This window comes from Oncorhynchus kisutch, unplaced genomic scaffold (assembly GCF_002021735.2).
Source record: "Oncorhynchus kisutch isolate 150728-3 unplaced genomic scaffold, Okis_V2 scaffold2386, whole genome shotgun sequence".
NCBI classification, from domain to species: Eukaryota; Metazoa; Chordata; class Actinopteri; order Salmoniformes; family Salmonidae; genus Oncorhynchus; species Oncorhynchus kisutch.
The window spans coordinates 23,597-29,296 of record NW_022264331.1 but is presented as its reverse complement, the minus strand read 5'-3'; positions in this window follow the sequence as shown (position 1 = coordinate 29,296).

Genomic DNA, 5,700 nt, shown 5'->3' with positions numbered 1-5,700 from the left:
CCAGGGAGAAAAGGCAATAACTCCAAAACAGTGTAGAAAGATTGTCCTGTGTAAATGTCATCAATTTGACCATTGTAAGGAAATTAAAAGTTGAGAAAACTATCAACACGTTTCTGATAAGAACTGTCTGCTTTACATAAAAGAGTCAGAGATAACACATTACACGCTCATTCACATGTTGTCAAGAGATGCTGAAAGAAAGAAATCATATTTCTCCACACCTGTTCCCAAGACAAAATTAACATTTGTTGTATCATTTTACTGCAAGAAATGCATAATTCTCTCAGGAGTTAATATTATATTAAGCTGTAAGAGTTTATAGGCTAACAGTTAGTGTCCACATTTCACTTACTATTCCATTTAACCCATATGAACTTAAATGAACAATATTCTGTTTATTCATGGTTACATGGATACTCGTGAGTGGGATATCAAAGATGCATGGAAACAGCTTATCCCAAATAAGACCTTAAGTGGGATATGAGCTACTATCCGGAATAGTGTGCGCATGAAAACATGTTAATGTGGTTAGTGAGAGAAACAGAGACCGAGATAGACAGAGATTTTAGAGGCTATAACTCCTGTGGACATTCAACCCACACTGGGCGAGCCTCAAACAGACAGTAAGACAGACAGATGGATAGAGCCAGACGGCCAGCCAGCCACACATACACAGACAGACAAGCAGCCAGACAGACAGACAAGAAGCCAGACAGACAGATAGCTAGACATGCAGCCAGACACACAGACATAGACATAGGCTAGCCTAGGACCCATTAACCCCAAAGACTCTCCTTCCTGTCCTTTCTCCGTCCTCCCCCTCCTCACCTCGCCCCTGCTCAGCTACTGGCCCACACAATTACCTACAATTATCCTCACTTCCAGCTAAGCAATTACAGCTCTTATTGATCCCAGCCCCCCAGGCTGCAGAGCTTATCTACACCTCCCCACCACAGCCCAGCGGAAGGGGGTGGGTACAGGGACAGAATGGTTAGTGATGAGGACATGGCTCATTCTTAAGTGTCATACCTTCACTTCAGGTGTGACGTTGAGCTATGACAGACAGACGCTGTGTGCCCGAATTTCTGTGTTGGTTGATCTCAAGTCGAAAAGGTGTAATGGATTTTTAGTGTCATATTGTACAGATACACATTTGACAGTATATTCTATCTCTTACACTATTTAGGTTTCAACTGAATATGCATTTATTTCCAGTCCTGAATAGCCTACTGTACATGTGTCCCTATAGGTCTACTACTGTGTTGTGAGATGGGGAGGGGGCGAAGAGGCGCGAAGGTCACAGTTTGGGGGTTGTGAAACGTTGGAGACAAACTATGAGGCCTGCAATCGGCTTTGAATATGATACTTGCTGACATTTAGTGGGACACAAACATACGTTGTTGTCATCACATACTAATGTAAAAACATCCATCATCTGGAATGGATGCCAAGGCACCTGTGGAGAGACAGGTTCAATGGTCCTTTTACTGCCATCTCCTGTTATTGTGAAGTGGAGACGCGGACTCATGAAGTGATTAGTGATGTCAACCTGCCCTTTGTGGGCAGGTAAGATAGTCAACGCTCAGTTGTGAGGCTGCTTTGGGACTGTTAAACAGTTGATCTCTTCAGTGGGGCTCAAAATCATGGCAGTTATTGGTTGTCATGTTGAGACTAAATTTGTCAAACTAAATTTGTAAAGAAGTAAAAGAGTAAGATATTATTTTAAGTTGAGCCAACGTTTCTGGTAGCCTTAGTTTTACATGTACAGTAAACTAGTTTTCTAGGCATTTTTAGTCAATTAACCATGAGCCTTTCATTAGGGAATAACTCGTGTAAATAAAGAATAGGAGCAGGAGCAGGTTGTGTACCATATTAAACGTAGCAGCAGCAGTAGGCTATCTACCATATTAACTGTAGCAGCAGTAGGTTATCTACCATATTAACTGTAGCAGCAGCAGTATGTTATCTACCATATTAACTGTAGTAGCAGCGTAGGTTATCTACCATATTAACTGTAGCAGCAGCAGTAGGCTATCTACCATATAACTGGTAGCAGCAGAAGTAGGTTATCTACCATATTAACTGTAAGCAGCAGTAGGTTATCTACCATATTAACTGTAGCAGCAGCAGCAGTAGGCTATCTACCATATTAACTGTAGCAGCAGTAGGTTATCTACCATATAACTGTAGCAGCAGTAGGTATCTACCATATTAACTGTAGCAGCAGTAGGTTATCTACCATATTAACTGTCGCAGCAGTAGGTTATCTACCATATTAACTGTAGCAGCAGCAGCAGTAGGCTATCTACCATATTAACTGTAGCAGCAGTAGGTTATCTACCATATTAAACTGTAGCAGCAGTAGGTTAATCTACCATATTAACTGTAGCAGCAGTAGGTTATCTACCATATTAACTGTAATAGCAGCAGAAGGTATCACCATATAACTGTAGCAGGCAGTAGGCTATCTACCATATTAACTGTAGCAGCAGCAGTAGGCTATCTACCATATTAACTGTAGCTAGCAGCAGTAGGCTAATCTACCATATTAACTGTAGTAGCAGCAGTAGGTTATCTACCATATGAACTGTAGCAGCAGCAGTAGGCTATCTACCATATTAACTGTAGCAGCAGCAGTAGGCTATCTACCATATTAACTGTAGTAGCAGCAGTAGGTTATCTACCATATGAACTGGTAATAGCAGGCAGTAGGTTATCTACCATATTAACTGTAGTAGGCAGCGGTAGGTTATCTACCATATTAACTGTAGGCAGCAGCAGTAGGTTATCTACCATATTAACTGTAGGCAGCAGTAGGCTATCTACCATATTAACTGTAGCAGCAGTAGGTTATCTACCATATTAACTGTAGCAGCAGTAGGTTATCTACCATATTAACTGTAGCAGCAGTAGGTTATCTACCATATTAACTGTAGCAGCAGTAGGTTATCTACCATATTAACTGTAGCAGCAGCAGCAGTAGGCTATCTACCATATTAACTGTAGCAGCAGTAGGTTATCTACCATATTAACTGTAGCAGCAGTAGGTTATCTACCATATTAACTGTAGCAGCAGTAGGTTATCTACCATATTAAATGTAATAAGCAGCAGAAGGTTATCTACCATATTAACTGTAGCAGCAGCAGTAGGCTATCTACCATATTAACTGTAGCAGCAGCAGTAGGTTATCTACCATATTAACTGTAGCAGCAGCAGTAGGCTATCTACCAGATTAACTGTAGCAGCAGTAGTAGGCTACTACCATATTAACTGTAGCAGCAGCAGTATGGCTAGCTACCATATTAACTGTAGCAGCAGCAGTAGGCTATCTACCATATTAACTGTAGTAGCAGCAGTAGGTTATCTACATATGAACTGTAATAGCAGCAGTAGGTTATCTACCATATTAACTGTAGTAGCAGCGGTAGGTTATCTACCATATTAACTGTAGCAGCAAGCAGTATGTTATCTACCATATTAACTGTAGCAGCAGTAGGTATCTACCATATTAACAGTAATAGCAGCAGAAGGTTATCTACCATATTAACTGTAGCAGCAGAAGTAGGTTATCTCCATATTAACTGTAGCAGCAGCAGTAGGCTATCTACCATATTAACTGTAGCAGCAGTAGTAGGCTATCTACCATATTAACTGTAGCAGCAAGCAGTAGGCTATCTACCATATTAACTGTAGCAGCAGCAGTAGGCTATCTACCATATTAACTGTAGTAGCAGCATTAGGTTATCTACCATATGAACTGTAATAGCAGCAGTAGGTTATCTACCATATTAACTGTAGTAGCAGCGGTAGGTTATCTACCATAGTAACTGTAGCAGCAGCAGTAGGTTATCTACCATATTAACTGTAGCAGCAGTAGGTTATCTACCATATTAACAGTAATAGCAGCAGAAGGTTATCTACCATATTAACTGTAGCAGCAGAAGTAGGTTATCTACCATATTAACTGTAGCAGCAGCAGTAGGTATCTACCATATTAACCTGGTAGCAGCAGTAGGTTATCTACCATATTAACTGTAGTAGCAGCAGTAGGTATCTACCATATTAGCTGTAGCAGCAGCAGTAGGTTATCTACCATATTAACTGTAGTAGCAGCAGTAGGTTATCTACCATATTAGCTGTAGCAGCAGCAGTAGGATATCTACCATATTAACTGTAATGGCAGCAGAAGTAGGGTTGGTACCATTTTAACTGTAGTAGCAGCAGGGTAGGTAATGTTACCATATTAATTGCAGAAGCAGCAGTAGGTTGTGTACCATGTTAACTGTCATAGCAGAAGTAGGTTTTGTACCGTATTAACTGTAGTAGCAGCAAGCATAGGTTTTGTACCATATTAACTGTATTAGAAGCAGTAGTGGGTTTTGTACCATATTAACTGTAGTAGAAGCAGTAGTGGGTTTTGTACCATATTAACTTAGTAGAAGCAGGAGGCCTTTTGACATGTGCTTGGCTTTACCCTAGTTGTATTTAATTTCCCCTTGATAAACAGGGCTAGTGTTACATTCCCCTTTGAATCAGGCATTTTTAGCACAGTAGGCTACTGTGGCTATGCCATATTTAGTATAACCTTATTAACCATTTTTGTTGTCAAAAGAGTCATTGTATTGAATTAGACTACAATAGAAACAGGTAGACCTTACCGTGAAATTCTTACTTACAAGCCCTTAACCAACAATGGAGTTAAAGAAATAGAGTTAAGAAAATATTTACTAAATTTAAAAAAAGTAAAAAAAATACATGTAAAAAGTAACACAATAAAATAACAATAACGAGGCTATATACAGAGAGTATCGGTACCGAGTCAATGTGCGGGGGTACAGGTATTCGAGGTAATTTGTACATGTAGGTAGGAGTAAAGTGACTATACATAGAGAATAAACAATGATTGTTCACAATCAATGTTGTCAACCAGATAAAACAATGCAATTTGATTCAAATAACCCAATTTAGGCAAAAGTAAAATGTTTAAAGAAGAATAACGGCTCTGGCAAACCTGTTTCAGATTGAATGGCGTCATACCGTTTGGACCTCCCAAAATATTACATTAATCAAGGCCAGGGATCTTCAGCCTTTTCTTGCCCAAGGGACCCCCCTTCCAGGCAAACCGGTAACTAAACATACTGGAATATCCGCAAACTCAGGGTCGTTATAATAACTTAGCAAAAAGGTTTTCCACGTCTTGTCTTATCATCAGGTGAATGATAATCGCAAGAAGTAATCAACATTTTAAAATGAATAGATTTTGTAGATAGTTTTTCCATTACCTCCCCACACTATAATTGGAAGAAGAACTGTAAACTATAACAAAGACTATTAGCTAGAAAGGTAACTCTAAACACATTGTCGATACGAGCAGCTGTTTAAAGTTGACATCATTAGAAATAAGATATTATCCTATTTTGTACAGTAGGTATGTAATTCAAATTGCGTGTATTGTTTTTGCTAGCGATGTTTATAAAAACAACTACTTATTTCAGGGGGGGGGGGGGGGGGGGGGGGGGTTGGGGGGGGGGGGGGCGATACTGTATATTTTTTTGCGGACAAAATAAACATAGCTATATGGATTATATTGAATGAATACTGAACAATATTTGCTATATGTTTAACTTTTTATCAAATAAGAAAAGTCTACTTTTGCCGGTGATCTTTAACTGGAAAGGGGCGTGGTTAGCCCGGTGTTC